Raw genomic sequence first — 16843 nt, 5'->3', positions numbered from 1 at the left:
AGACCACTGAGATCATCCAGTTTAATTCTCTTCACTTTATGTAGAAGGAAACAGACTCAGCTAATTAGTAACAGAATAAGACTAAGACCCTAGGTCTTGTGGTTCTTAAGCTAGTTTTATTACCAGATACTCTCCCTTCCCTCCTGGAAACGCTTACTCTTTAGCAGGAGCTTCCGAACCTTCCAGTCCTACAAATTTATTTTGATTAATTTTTTGATTCATTTGGGTTTCTGATGCTCCTTAATGAAGAGCCTCTGTATCAGGAGATTGAAGACAGGCTCAGTACCTTGGGACTCAGCTGAGTCCCAACACCACATGAATTTGAGGCACAAAGGAATTCCATCTTTTCTCACTGGCTAGATGTGGGTTTGATTCTTGATGTTGGCTCTGCACTGATTTAACTACCTTTTTAGTCTGTGCTGGGAGAGGGGCTGAGGGGCCGAGGCAGTTCTAACCAGGGCAAAAGCACCAAATTAATATCTAGCTGAGATATATGTATTGATTTTTATTTTCATAGTATATTGTCTCCTCAAGTTTGGTGAATCTTATGTTAAAATTATTTTTCTAATATCTGATTGAGTGCATACTGACAAGCGATAGGGAGAAGATGCCAGAGGTAGACTGGGTTTTAAAACTAATGGTAAAACCCCACAAAATCCAACACATGAGTGCTTATTTGTTCAGGCTTTCTTTGGGGGAAACACAGAACATCCTGAAACACTTATTATACCTCTTTAAATTTTAAAGTGTTATAAGAACACAGCCCCACATAGGGTTCTGCTGACAGCTCAGAGCCTGGGGCCTGTTTCAGATTCTCTGTTTCCCTGCCTCTCTGCCCTCCCTCCCTTGCTTGCACTGTGTTTCTCTTTCTCTCTCTCTGTCTCCCAAATAAACATTAAAAAAATTCATTTTCTATAATTTATTTTTTTCATTTTCTATAATTATATGTGAAGCTATGACTCTTGTTTTTAAGAAACTCACGTGAAAAGTGGGATTATAGCTTCTAATGAGGTCTACAGTGGGAAATTGTTCAGAATTTTAAAAATAGCACATAAATAGATAATAATTTCTGATTATTTTTATTAGAATACTTTGTACAAGCGATTAACATTGTTTTTAGTAAGTTTAACAGGTGGCAGCATGTATATTTTCTCAGATTTGTGAGCGTCTGTTTTGAGTTTGTAAAGAATTATGCTACCTAGGCAGTTGCTTAAGCTTACATTTATTTTTTTCTTTGAGAGAGAGAAAGAGAGAGCATGTGCTTGAGGGAGAGGCAGAGGGAGGGAGAGAATCTTAAGCAGGCTCAATGCCCAGGGTGGAGCCCAATATGGGGATCCATCTCACTACTGTGAGATCATCACCTAAGCCTAAATCAAGAGTCAGGAACTCAGGGCGCCTAGGTGGCTCAGTCGGTTAAGCGTCCGACTTCAGCTTAGGTCATGATCTCATAGTTCGTGAGTTTGAGCCCCGGGTCAGGCTCTGTGCTGGGTCAGGCTCTGTGCTGACAGCTTGGAGCCTGGAGCCTGCTTCAGATTCTGTGTCTCCCTCTCTTTCTGCCTCTCCCCCACTCATCCTCAGTCTCTCTCTCAAAAATAAATAGATATTCAAACAAACAAAAAAGAGTCAGACACTAAACTAGCTGAGCCACCCAGGTGCCCTGTCATTTAATTTTTTTTTTTTTTTTTTTTTTTTTTACAAATAAGGTGAATGCAATTATTCCTAAGTATTTATTATTTTTCATATACATTGTACTGTATTTGGCACATTAGGTTATGTCCTTGTTTGGTTTTAGTTTTAATTTCTCCATAATAAAAGGGTTTTGATTATACTACCCTTATATGGTATGAGTGTCTTATAAAGAGTAGCCAATTATATAAAAAGCAGCTGTGCGATAAATTTTTGTTTTCAAAGGCAAGCTTTTAAATACATATTAATATTGATCCCTAAGTCACTTTATACTTGAGGTTGGAAAATGAATTTAAATGTGACTGTCTAAATGAACATATACTAACTTTTTCACTGTCAGATCTGCCTGATGAAGGCTATTGGAAAAATCACATGGACTTACTTTCAGAGCGTGTGGTTACTTATAGACTCTATCTACAATGCTGATGTCTTACCTGGTTCTATATTAGGACATCCAACAGTATTTCCCTCCTTGTAGTTCCGCAGACACCTCCAAATTAACACTTCTGATATTTATTAGGATTAGATTCAGCTGTGACTAACAGAGAGTCACAAAATAACAGTAGCCTAAATGTGTAGAAACTTCTTTATTTCTCATGTTTAAGAAGTCAAAGACCCAGGCTCTATCTTGCTGCTTTTGTGTGTGTGTGTGTGTGTGTGTGTGTGTGTGTGTGTGTGGTTTCCATGCCTCAGTTAAACTGATGAGCCAAGATTTTTAATAGAGGCCTAGTTATTATGTCCATATTTCCTTGCAGGAAGGAAGAAGGAGAGAAAGAACCCCCACCCCTCTTTTTTTTCTTTTTTTCGTTTATCTTTGAGAGAGAGACAGACAGACTCTGAAGCGGGCTCCATGATCTGAGCTGTCAGCACAGAGCCCAAAGTGGGGCTCGAACCCATGAACTGTGAGATCGTGACATGAGCCAAAGTCAGAAGCTTAACTGACTGAGCCACTCAGAACTCCCCACCTCCTCCTTTTAAAGACACTTCCTGGAAGTGGCAAGCATAACAACAAATTTATATTACATACCATTAGCCAGGATTTTGTCATTCAGCTGTATCTAGCTATAAGTGTGAAATGTTACCTTTATTTTGGGCGGTCATATGCCAAACTAAAATCAGCTACTCTGTTACTATGTTAGAGGGGTTAACTCAAGGCTTTAGTCTTTGACACAATGTCCAAATCTCAACATACCTCTCCATAAATCTAATTTCCTTTGTCTCCACCTCCACCATCAAGTTCCTCAGGCCAGAAATTTGAGAATCACCTTAAACTCTTCCTTCCTTCACTTCTTGCATCCAATCAGTGAAGACTAGCTGCTTGAACTCCTGTATGTATTTGAATCATCCTTACTACTCAACTGTTACTACTCAATTGTTACTACTCAATTTTAGACCCTTGGAATTTCTTGTTATGGCTATAATAAATGGTCTCTTAAAGGGTCTCTTTTTCTGTAGCCTTGGCCCCGTGAAATAAGTAAGTCTTCAGATTCCAGAGTGATTCAGCATATTGGAGATGGGGACCCAAAAATATGTGTATTTTAAATGTATTCTTTAGGTGAGTCATACGATCAGCCAGAATGGGAAACTTTTACACCTTCTGTCTTTGGCTTTGGATATGCTTTTTATGCCAAAACTATATTTCTAGCCCAGTCCTTTCTTTTGATCCTTTAGGTATATATATACAACTACCTTGGTACATCTCCAGTTGGACATTTTACAGACATTTCCAATTCAGAATGAACAACATGAAATCCCTCATCCTTTTTTCCACACTGGTTTTTTTCTACAAGTTTGTCTTTGTGAGTGATACTCTCTCAATTGCTTAACCCAGAAACCTAAGAATTAACATGACTTCTCTTTCCCTCACCTCCAAAGTTATTACTTATTACTTCCAAAGTTCAAGATCACTGCTTGTGGCAGGCACCATATTTATTTCATTCACTCTTGTGTTTCTAGCAGTCACTAAAGTCCTGGTATTTAGGTGGTGTTCCATAAATATTTGTTGAATGAATAACTTCAGGTGAAGTAAACTATTTTCTTGATATATTAGATTCTATCTGAAATGTCAAAATACTGTATTAAGATTGAATAATTCATGCATAGTTGAACTTCCTAATGTCCACTTTGTTGCAGAGCAGGGGAGGATGCCAATGGTTTTCTTTTTTCTACCCTTTGTAGGAGACACCAGTGATAGAAAGTTTGGGCAATTATATAATTATGCTTCTTTTCATGGTACTATCCTATTGTTGGAGGAGGACAAGACACATGACCACCAGTTAATCTATGAGCTGGACCTGGACAATTGGAGGCTCTTCATTCCATCACCATTCCCACACTAGGAGCTGTTTCAAGGAAACATTGAGAAAGTAAGGTGTTGTTGAGAACATCTGGACTGAATACATGACTGAACCCAGTTAGGACCTCTATATGTACTTTTTAGATTCTGGTGGGTGGATATCTACTTGTCTTAAGGCACTCAACAGAAGCCTTGTAAGTATCCTTGCTTATTAAAATTGCCACCTACCAATCTGGAGTGATCTGCCTCTTTTGTTCTTTTCTTGTCTTCAGATTTTACTAGGGAAGCTCCCAAGGTTTTGAATCAACAATTGGTGAGCCAGGACAAGTGGGTGTTGGGAGAGAGGCACCCATGAGAGAAATCCTGTGTTGACCATTGACTTCTATGTGGGGATGGGTGACCCATATGCTAAATACTGGACTGCAGTATGAACATATATGGGGACACCCTGAAAATGCTGACTGGTCTAGTGCACTTGTTTGAGGAACTGAGCGTAGGGCACTGCAACAAAGAAGAGAAACAAATGGCTGCCACAGAGGGCTGGGCTCTACTACGAACAGTTTGCCTGGACACCAATGCCCAATTAGAGGCTGAACTTGAGTTAGAAAGGTGGAAGAAGAGCTGATATTAGAGAAGGATGTGAGGTTGTCCACAACTCTCTTGACTTTGGGGCTGACAGATGAGGTGAGAGAGCAGAACAATAGGTTGGTGACCTTAGCGTGTCATTCTTCAAAACCAGGTGGTTGCAAGCTGCCCTTGATGAAAGTTGGAGCACTGGTGATAAAGCCTGATTGGGACACGAAGAGGTGGAATCCCTGGGAAAGTGAGGAGATCAACAAGGAGGATGTTGTGGTGACGGACAGTGAAATGGATGGACACCCCATGCCGTCTGACTCCTAATACAAAAGAAAGCAAAAGAACAGCAACAGTAATCCCAGCCAGTGGGGCAGCCCCCAGTTCAGGTTCATGATGAGAGAATATACTCCCACTGAGCTTATTGATATAGCTGCCAAATTCCAGCAAAAGGCCAGGGAAAGTATCCAGACATAGTGCAGCTATAGGATATGAGGAGGGGCGGTGGGAGTGTGGTGGGAGGCAATGGCATTTTTCTGAGTCAGCAGGAAGCAAAGAAAATGAGCAATGAGCACAACATGTGATGAGCACAACAATGAGCACAGCAATGAGCACAGCAATGAGCAAAACACCATGCCCTCCAGCAGCCCCTGTGCTTAGGGGGTTCAAGGCATTCACTACCTTATAGATTGGATTGTTCTAATCTGCAGAGAAGCTAAGCCCAATGAAGGGGGTTTCCCTCCTCCCTGGGCACGTGTGACCCTGGAGATCTCTAGAGGAGATACAATAAATTCTTAGGGAGTCGGGAGTGAGACAGATCACCTATGCCCCTGTCTTTGAAGGCCTTGATTGGGTTACATTCACTGTAGGAATGAGAACCATGATACTCCAGTCTGTCCCTAGTACCCAGTACGGATGCTAATGGTATCTATGCTGAGCCTAGTTATGGGACAACATGTTTATAATATTGAGTCATCCATTTGCTGGTCTGGGGGAAACTGACAAATCGTGGGAATTGGTGTGGCTGTGGGAAAAACCAGAGACAGAGAGGGAACTTGAAAAGCCAAAAGTTTATCTCAATCAGTTGTAAAGGATCTGGTAAAAGTAACCTGGAAGCGAATGTGGTTTGACTTCATTGCTGCCAAGATCTCACATGAAAATATAGATTGAGAACCTAATAATGTATTGCCTAATAATGTAATGTAAGGAAAGCCTTGAAATTGAACCAAAGTTCAGACCTGCCCCACTTGCTCCTACTATCGCTTATGCCCCACCAACTCCAGCAGATGCCTCAGGGATGCAGTCACACCCTGGGGACAGGATGGAGGCCAAGATTGCCTGCAGGTAAAGGCTGTGGGAGGCAGAGGCTTCATGCTGAGGTCACTATTCACTGATATCCCAGAAACAAACAAAAGGTGATGGCTCTCATTGATACTAGAGCTGAATGTACTCTAATACATGGTCACCTTCAAAAGTTTCTTGTCCCTCTTAGTACCATCGATGGTTACGATTATGATTAGGAAGATCCCTTTGACTATCCAGTTTGGACATTCTCTTCTCTAAGAATATGAGGTTTTAATCTCTTCAATACCAGAGAAAATATTGGGAATTGATATTTTACAAGGTCCAACTCTGAACACCTGTTCAGGTGAATGCCATCTCTCAGTTATAGTACACAAGTGCTGAGGGGAAATGTCACCTGGGAACCAGTAACAATGGCAACTGTCAAATAATATAAATTGCCTGAGGGATGTAAGGAAATGCGAGAAACTATCCAAGGACTGAACCAAGTGGGTATTGCTCTCCCTGTCCATGGTGCTTTTCAATAGCCTGGTATGGCTAGTAAAAAAGCCAGATGGCTCATGGCGGAAGACTGTGGACTACCGAGAATTCAACAAGTATTTTTCTCCATTCATGTAGCTGTGCCCAACATTGACAACATTTTAGATAGCTTGGCCAGGGTCCCAGCAGTGTGTCACATTGTACTGGACTGAGCATATGCTACATGCAAAAGTCAATCTGTCTTGCAGCTGCCTGAGACAAGCCTCATAAATCAGTTCCCTTGCTATTAAATCTGCCACCTACCACTGGGAGTGGTCTGCCTCTTTCTTTAGTATCTCCTTGACCTCTGTGTATATGTGCCAGTTTCAGATTATAGCTGGGAAGCTCCTGATATTTTGAACTAACACCTATGCTTGTGAATTCAAGGCCATGTGAACAATGAAGAGTAGATAATTGGCTAGGTTACATGAAACATTTCATGTTCTCTTCTTCGTCAAGCCTGATAACTGGAAAATGAGAAATAGAGGTTGCTCCGAAGTCTTACTGAGTTCCTAATACAAAAAGTCTCAGGTACTCGGGAAATGCCAAAGAGAAGAAAGGATGCTTTATCTTCTTTCGTTAAAAAGAACTCTTTTGTCCAAGCCACTCCCTCAAGAACCAGCACTTCACAGGATGGTTAGACAATCGAGTTTGCTATAAAACTGATGTTTTGTTGAGACAACTGTGGTCTGTCGTTGGAGCTTTTGACTGTAGCTAAAGCGACCCTAAATGGGATGAACCAAGCATGTGAAATGGGAAATACCTTTAACCAGAACATTTCCCAGTGTTGCCAAGTCAAAGCAGGTGTGAGATATTTATCGATTTAAATTTCTGCTGTTCATATCTTTCAAAGCAAATGCTGCTAAAACTTGTTTAAGGTCAATTTATTTGAGTGGATCTCAACCAACAAAGAGAATTTACACATTTTTTTTCTACCTGTACTTTTAACTTCACATTTTCTTATGAAATGCATTTTGTTTTTCTCAACCTTTCATTTCTTAGTTTCTCAATTAGCAATATTAATTTTAGAACAGAATGCAAAATGGAATTGATGCAAGGACATATTAAGCTAGATTTTAAGAGAACCTCTAATGAAGTTATAAAATGTTTTCCATGGATGTTTTAAAGACAGGAAATAAAACAAACAAGTAAGCTCTTTGGTGCCTGGCATGATGCTAAATGCCTCCATGTAGGCATTCTTGAAAGTATTACAAATGAAGAAAAAGTAGCAGAAAATTAAACTACTGCTGAAGGTCATACAGTTAGAAGAGACAAGAGACTTCCAATCTATGCCTGTCTCCTACTCTATGCTGTCCTTCCTATGGTGATGTAGGCACAATTCTGTCTATAAGTCATGATGTAGTTAAGAGTGAAAATTTTGTTCTCGGACCCAGGTTCGAACGATAGTGTGGGTTCTTTCTTTCTTTCTTTTTTTCTTTCTTTTGTAAGTTTATTAATTTATTTTGAGAGGCGGGGAGGGGCAGAAAGAGAGAGAAAACCAAGCAGGCTCTGCACTGTAAGCGTGGAGCCCGATTCAGGGCTTGAAACCACAAACTGTGAGATCATGACCTGAGCCGAAATTAAGAGTTGGACACTTAACGACTGAACACCCAGGTGTCCTTCATGGGAGCTTTCTTTCTTTTTTCTCTTTTTAATTTTTTAAAAATGTTTATTTAATTTTGAGAGAGAGAGAGAGAGAGGCAGAGCACGAGCAGGGGACGAGCAGAGAGAGAGGGAGCCAGAGAACTCGAAGCAGGCTCTAAGCTCTGCCCTGTCAGCACAGAGCCCTACATGGGGCTCAAACTCACAAACCATGAGATCATGATCTCAACTGAAGTCGGATGCTCAACTGACTGAGCCACCCAGGCACCCTTTCATGGGTACTTTCTGTTATCTTAAGAAGTTAGTTTACCTCTGATTCCAAAGTTCTGAAAACTTGGGCCTCATGCCTATCTCTAGAGTTGTAAACACACTATTACCAATTACTGTTATATATATATATTTTTTACTGTTATATTTTTGACCATATTAAAAATCAGGCCAGATACAGATCTTGTGGGAAGGTATTAGAGACTTCCTGAGTAGTTATTCCAGCTCACGCAAAGGCTGTTCAGCTCACTCTCTAGCTGAACTTTCTTTCTCTTCAATTTCCATTCCATCATTTGAGGTTTTAACACCTGTTTCTCCTTTTACATTTTGATAGCTTGTAGTCCTTATTTTCTTTACTCTTTGCAATAGACTGAGAGGAGATAATTATGTGAACATGTCTAGTGCACTGGTCATTAAAAGTAAGTGTTGTCTCTCTCCCTACTCTAGTCACTCAATAGCTCCAGTAAATTGGTCTTAATGTAGTGATTGGATGTCTCAGTGCTTCTTGGGGATCTTGGTGAAAACTATTGTAAAAGGTTTTAGTAAAGATCTTATACCACAGGAATTTAATGTTCCCTGCCTTGACTTAACCAGATGGAAGAATGTGGAGGAGGAAAATGGAATGGGTGTGTGAAACAGGAAAACTCTGGGAATAATTTTTTTGTAACCTTTATCAGAATTTGTTAATGAGGAGAGTTTCACAATTTTTAAAGGTATTGGAATTATGTCTTTCTTAAATAACATTGTGTTCTTAGGTCGTGGAGCCAAGGGTTACGTTTTAAGAATAATATAAAGGAAAAGCAACTCACCCGGGGCTTGGCAGTGCAGTAATGGAAAAAGAAAGGTTCTGGAGCCAGGAAGACCTGGATGTGAGTCTGGGCTTTGCCACTTACTAGCTGCTTTGTGAGAGTAACTCAACTTCTCTGAACTTTACTCTTTTAATCTATAAAATGAGTATATCTCCCTTGTAATGTTGTATTAAAGAACACTTGATATGTGCTAGTTTACTCTTAATCTAGTGGAAATTCTTAAATGGATAGAATCGTTTTTTCCATATTTGATATAGGGATTATTTCCATGTGGACGTTCTGTCACTCATTATAACGAGAGATACCAACAAGCTGTTATAAGACAGGCAATGGACCAGAAAAAATATGCAGCTTTTCTCAAAAACATTATACTATGTCTAAATTAGGGCTGACTGGAAATTCCTCCACAGTCCTCAAGTTAATCAGCTAGTAAGCATAATTATCTTTGTCATGGCCTATTTCTTAGTAGAAATCGATCTCGATTTTAAAGGGCTGTCAATGAAGCTAGTAACTATCTTCAGAGCTGATGTAAGGATTAGATGCCATTATGTTAGTGAAGCATGTGTTCAAGAAATGATAGGTATTGTTACCAGTGGAAATACCTTATAAGACCTATCAATTCAGACAATGGTACTGAGGGTTTAAGTACATTTACTATCCAAACTGGATGCAGTCAAATTGTTTACTGTGACTTTATCTTGAGTATTTTGAGAGCTTGCTCAAATTGGGCTGGCTATTTAATGAATTGTTGACTGAATTATTCATCGGACTTCTAGCATATCCAATGTGTAAATATTCTGGTCTGCAGAGGAATAAAATGTATGTCCAAAAAGTGACTTCAACAAATTTAGAGTTTAATAATTTATTTGTGACAGAATGAATGCCTCTTGGCCATCTCATCAATTGCTGACAACATTCCACTCTTTTAGAATTGAATACAAAATAATAACACATATCAACCAGGAGTCAAAACACCCTTTGATATATTGTGGCATGCGGCTGGGCAAGGGAGGGGCACTCAGACATCCTGGACACAAGAGTTTCATGTGGGTTTTGCTTAGGGTTTTGATTCTTATGGGAAGGCAGCCATAACCACTGAGAAATTTCCATGTGAAATTCAAAGTCTCTTCTTGGAACTTGTGGATAGGGAGAAACTTCCTAAAAAGCTGGCCCACTTCTCATTAGATCTTTGGTCACTAGTGCACTGAAAATAACCAGACACTCATATACTAATTCTTCAGTGAAATATTATTAAATTATTAAAATGGAGTGTGATAATATGAGAAAAGTCATAGAAGATATGTCAACAACTGAACCAGATTGGCAGGGTGGGTGAGGCGCAGTGGGGGGTTAGTAGGAGAGAATCTTCTTGAAGAAAGTTATGCCTGAGCGAAGTCCAAAAAGAGAAGGGTTTCCTTTTATCACTGTCAAGCATGGTTCTAATTCAAATATTGTTTGTAGAATGTGACCTCCTTATTCCTACAACATTCTGTAAAACGAATAATATGTAGAAAGATTACATTCTATAAAGGCTCAGGTAGTCTTTATTGTGATAGAAAGTGATAGACTCTTGTTTCATTTCTGATTTTTAATGAGTAGTCCAAATTTAAGTTGATTCATTAACATGATTAATAATAGCAAACATTTATTAAGTGTTTTATCATGTGTCACTATGGTGCCAAACATACGATATGCATTAAATGAGTCAATACATGGAAAACACTAAGATCAGTTCATGCCACATAGTAAATGCTCAAGAACATTTTTAGCAATTATTATTGTGACAGATCTACTGGTATATACAACCTATTATTGCATAATGGATATGCGGACAGATGTTTGAAGAGATTAAGTAATGTACTCAAGGTCAAAGACCTAGTAAACAACAAACTTGGGTTTGGAATTCAGGAATCTCTAAGTCAGAGCCCATGCCCTTAATCATTATGATATACTCTTCAGTTTATTAAAATTGTTCTCTAAAAACCTGTAGACTAAATTCATACTAAGTAAAGGTGAAGAACATGAGCTTATATACATTGCTTTAACCTAGACTATTGCTACTCAGTTTTTTTTAAGGACCTGATTAACATGTTGTATGTTGTGCAGAACAAGAATTTATTCATTAGTGGGATTTAAAAATATCTGGAGATAAAGCAGATATGCATGAACAGGTAGGGTACGGATATACCAAGAATCTGATAATACTGGGAAAAAGAAAGTCTCACGAGGCATGAAAAACAAAATTGTGTTTAAGGGTTCATATAGTGGGAAGGAGTCAGGTCACCATGGGGGTCGGTAAAGGCAAGTGGCAGTCCCTGGGAAATCCAAGAAGCAAACCTGGTAGTCCCTAGATTATATCAGGGATGTATATGGTTTTTGCCTTTTGCCATCAGATTTGTATAAAGTAATTTGCCAATCAGCCACATTTATCAAACTCCAGCAAAACAGCAGATCTTGGTTGTGCTTTTGCTTATGTATTTACTCTTTCCTCTTTCTTTCAATTGTTTTTGTTTCATTTCATTCCTTTCTCTTTTAGCTCCTATGATACATTCATGAAATTTCAGGAAGGAAACTCAATCTGAAAGCCAAAAAAACAAAAACAAAAAACAACAAAACCAAAAAAACCAGAAAACAAAAGAAAAAAAGTAGTTTGAAAACCACAGCCCTCACTCTCTTGGAAACTGGGGGTATCCTGAAATGGAACCACAGGTGCCAGATTTCTTTTGTAGAGATGGAAGACTTCTCTTTAGATTTTCTTCTTGGCTGGGGCTAGTTCACTGCTGAAAATCTAAGAAAGGTATACCTCTAACAATCACTCCCAAACCCACTCTCATCAAACTGAATTTTTGGATTTCACAAATATGTGGAAATCAAACACATATAAATAATCAATGGATCAAAGACAAATCACAAGGGAAATCAGAAAATATTTGAGACTAATGAAGACAAAACATGCCAAAACTTGAGACACAGCTAAAACTAAGCTTTTAACTGTAAAAACTCATATTCAAAAGAGGAAAGGTCTCAAGTCAATATTCCAATCTTCCACTATAAGAAACTGGGTAAAGGAAAACAAGGTAAACCCCAAACAAGCATCAGGAATAAAATAATACAGATTAGAAAGGACATTATTAAAATAGAGAATATAAAAAGGCAGGAAAGAATAGAAAAGTGACAAAACCAAAACTTGCTCCTTTGAGAAAATAAACAAAATTGACAAATCTTTCGCTAGACTGACCGAGGAAAAAAAGAAAAAAGACTCAAATTAGAAAAATCAGGATGTTACTTCTGACTTCCAGAAATTAAAAGAATTATAAGGAAATTATATGAACAATTGCATATGAAATTATATGAACAATTGCATGCCAACAAATTAGATAATTTCATCTAAAATGGACAAATTTCAAGAAGGATACAAACTATCCAACCCGATTCATGAAAGAATCTGAATAGACCTATACCAAGTGAAGAAATTGAATTAATAATCAAAAACTACCCACAAAGGAAGTGCCAGGCACAGGTTGTCTTCACTGGTAAATTCTACCAAACATTTAAAGAAAAATCAGGGGCGCCTGGGTGGCTCAGTCGGTTGAGCGTCCGACTTCAGCTCAGGTCATGATCTCGCAGTCCATGAGTTCGAACCCGCGTGGGGCTCTGTGCTGACAGCTCAGAGCCTGGAGCCTGTTTTAGTTTCTGTGTCTCCCTCTCTCTCTGACCCTCCTCCGTTCATGCTCTGTCTCTCTCTGTCTTAAAAATAAATAAATGTTTAAAAAAAATTTTTTTAAAGAAAAATCAATATCAATTTTAATGAAATCTTCCAAACATAGAAGAGAAGATAACATTCCAATATGACTCTGGTAATTGCTGGTATTATGCTAATACCAAAATCAGACAAAGATATCAAAGGAAAACCAAACACTGTAGACCAATATCTTTTATGAGTATACAAACCAAAATGTCCAATAAAATACTAGCAAACCAAATTCAGTAGCATATCAAAAGAATTCTATGCCATGACCAAGTAGGACTTATCCCAGGAATGCAGTTTAAGGTTTAACAGTTGAAAATCAATTGATGTAATACACCACTTCAACAGAATAAAGAACCCGAAACCACACAATCAGTTCCGTATGCTCAGAAAAAGCATTTGACAAAACCCAGTACTACTTCAAGATAAAAACATTCAATAAACTTGGAATAGAAAAAATTTTCCAATATGATAAAGGAATTTACAAACAACCTCACAGCTAAAATCCAACTTCATGGTGATAGACTGAATCTATCTGTACCCTAAGATGAAGAACAAGACAAAGATGGTTACTCTTGTAACTGCCGTTCACATTACTTTGGAGATTCTGAGCAGGGAATTTAGGAAAGAAAAAGAAATAAAAGTTTTCCAAATTAGAAAGGAAGAAATAAAATTTTATCTATTTGAAGATGACATCATGTTATGCATAGAAAATTCTAAGAAATCTACTAAAAACTATGAGAACTCGTATATGAGATGAGTAAGTTTGCAAGATACGGGATCAATATACAGAAGTCAATTTAGTTTCTGTGTATTAGCAATGGGCAATCTGAAAATTAAATGGAAAACATCCATTTATCATAACATCAAAAAAATGGGAATAAGTTTAACAAAAAAGTACAAAACTTACACTCTGAGAGCAAAAGAAAATATTAAGAGAAATTAATAAGTAATAAGTCCTAGTAAGTAGAGAGACATCTCATATTCATGGATTTGAAAACTTAATAGTGTTAAGATGGGAATTCTTCTCAGATGAAAAGTAATAAGTAAACCCTTATATTTATGTTGAATTGATTTTCAACAAAGGTAGCCAGACAATTCAATGCAGAAAGAAATTTTTTCAATAAACGGTGTCAAGATTCCTGATATCCACATGCAAAAGAATGAAATAGTTTCCTTTCTCACATCATGCACTAAATTATCTCAAAATAGATCATAGGACTAAATGTAAGAGGTAAAATTATAAACTTTTTTTTTTCAACGTTTATTTATTTATTTTTTTTTGGGACAGAGAGAGACAGAGCATGAACGGGGGAGGGGCAGAGAGAGAGGGAGACACAGAATTGGAAACAGGCTCCAGGCTCTGAGCCATCAGCCCAGAGCCCGACGCGGGGCTCGAACCCAAGGACCGCGAGATCGTGACCTGGCTGAAGTCGGACGCTTAACCGACTGCGCCACCCAGGCGCCCCTATAAACTTTTTAAAAGTAAATGCAGGAGTATATCACTGGGATGTTGCTTTAGATATGGCCTTCTTAGAAGTTAACACAAGCAACAAACTAAATAGATATGTTGGAGTTTATCAGAATTGAAACTTTTGTGTTTTAAAAGATATATCAAGAAAGACAACCCACAATATTGGAGAAAATATTTGCAAATTGTATATTTGATAAGGGACTTATATATGTATATAGAAAGAACTCTTACATCTAAGTAATGAAAAGACATATAACCTAATTAAAAAATGAGCACAAAGTCTCAATAGACATTTTACCACTGGTACTTGGCTTGCTCCTTGCATGTCTGACTTGATCATTGCTTATATTCAAATCTTATTTTGTGTATGTATATGAGTGTATATGGGGCAGGTGCCGTGGATGACCTTTTAAGTTGTTATTAGTGACTTATACTCCAGGGCGAATCAATTTTGGAAAGAGATTTAATCAGGGAAATGGGGAAGAACCTGATGAAGGTGAAGGCACTAGATATCATGGAAAGAAGGTGAATGGAATTGCAAAAGGCTGAGAAAAGGAATGTTGGAAGAACTAGAAGCCTGCCTTATTAATATCACTGCTCAACCTAGAGCTCTACTTTGGTTGTCACATTCTTGTAGACATGAATTCCACAGGTAAAGGTCCCCATTGTATGGGTGGGACTGGCCAAGAAAGACTTTGTCCTACTTTTATGAAGACTTTTGCAGTCAATAGCTGCACCAGAGTAGGTCAAATCATGGAACGCCTGGGCGAAACTCCTCTGTCTGGGTTGTTGGAAATACGTGAGGAGAAAATAGGGCTATCAAATTATCTAGATATCTCCAGTCTGAATGCTCTCCTCTGTTTGGTCCAAGGACTCTAGGTTCATGATTCTCAGTTATTGGGAAGAACATTTTTCCTGGGGATGGGTAAAGATCATATCAGAATTTGAAGGATGAGATTTGAAGATGCAAGTTCAATATACTTATTCTGTTAGTAACACAAATTACAGAAAACAAAGTTCCTCAGTCCTTTCCTTAGGGGTAATATGCAGGAGATGAATGAGAAAGCACTGTTAGAAACATGGGATAGAAAGTGTTGACAAATAGGGCTGTAGACTAGCAGGATGTAAAGAGGTCAGGAACAAAGGATATTCCTCTTCGATGAGATACAAGGGAGCTTTTAGTACTTGGAGCAGCGCAGCTAGGGGCCGCATTTGACTCAGTGACTGAGTGCTGAGGGGAAGTGTTAGCCAATCGGGATGTCTTGTGTTGATCACATGTTCAGACTTCTCTCCAGCTTTTCACGGAGCCTCTCATGAGAAAGAGCATAAAAGTTTTTCATGTGATCCATATAGACTTTCCTAGGGAGGCTTGTACTGCACTTCAGAAAGCACATGGCTGAGCAACTTGAATTACTGATGCCAGATCATTGGTTGGACAGAAAAAAAGTCTTATAGTTTTTAGGAGTATTTGAAGTCATATGCTCTTTTTTATATGTAAGATTGCACAAGGATGGAATTTCAAGTCAAGTATTAAGCTGACTTTTCTAATGGGAGTGATCCATGTCTGTAGTGGTGTGAATTAATCACACCTTCAAAAATAGAATCATTAATTCACAAATATGCCTTAAAAAAGTGTGCTGGTTATTCTCCTTTTTCTCACCCTTCAGCCCTAACTCCTAGATCTACTCCGGTCTCTTGGCCTCTGGATGCTGACTCCTGAGAAAAAAAAGATCCTTGGGATCTTTTCTTGCCTTGCTTTAGTTTGGGTTCAGGCAATGAGAAGCACCAGCAGGAGATCAGAGGAAGGGGAGATGAGTTATTTTGATGTCTCATCTCTGGCAGTAGCCATGTCCCATCACACTGTACCTCCTGCTGGGAGTCTTCCTCTCCTCAGTTCCAAGTCTCAGTGAGTTCTGACAACAACAATATCCATTTTTTCTTCCCAGATCTCTTCACACTGACTGAAGGTGGTACTGCCTTCCTATTAGCAAGTACCATTCCTAGTCCCTGGATGCTTTACCATTCTTAGTTTATTTTCTTAACTTTCTCACACCTTTGTAAACCTTATCTTTATTAAAGGCTTATTCTTTGTACCCTTTTGGAGAAATTTCTTTTTCTGAGACTCTGACTGATACACAAGGTGTCAAAATTTAAGAAAAAGAACACTGGCTTGGAATGAGAAGTGGATTGGCAATGAACTGATTCAGTGGTCCTTGGGGAAAAGGCTTTAGCTTTTCTGAGCTTCTATCTTGCCTCTTGTAAAAAGAACAGGAAATTATTCTCTGACTATACCAAGCACAGCATAAATGGCTGAAAGAGAAAGTGGCAGGCTGGATTGGATGACAAGTCTCATCATTTTTAGGTAGTGGAAACATACGAGACAAACAGGCTGAAATCAGGCACTGTGGGGAAATTTTTATCTTTGTAAAGGAAGGATACTAAGAGGAAATTCAATCTCAGGCCACATATTATTTAAGGCTGGATTTCTTTTAGATAAGGAAAATTGATGTATTGGCACAGGAAGTTGGGGAGACTTGGAATTTTAAGGGGTTCATGTAGGAAAAGGC

The sequence above is a fragment of the Leopardus geoffroyi genome, chromosome B2 (genome assembly GCF_018350155.1).
Source record: "Leopardus geoffroyi isolate Oge1 chromosome B2, O.geoffroyi_Oge1_pat1.0, whole genome shotgun sequence".
In the NCBI taxonomy this organism is placed as follows: Eukaryota; Metazoa; Chordata; class Mammalia; order Carnivora; family Felidae; genus Leopardus; species Leopardus geoffroyi.
Note: the sequence above shows the minus strand (reverse complement) of the source record.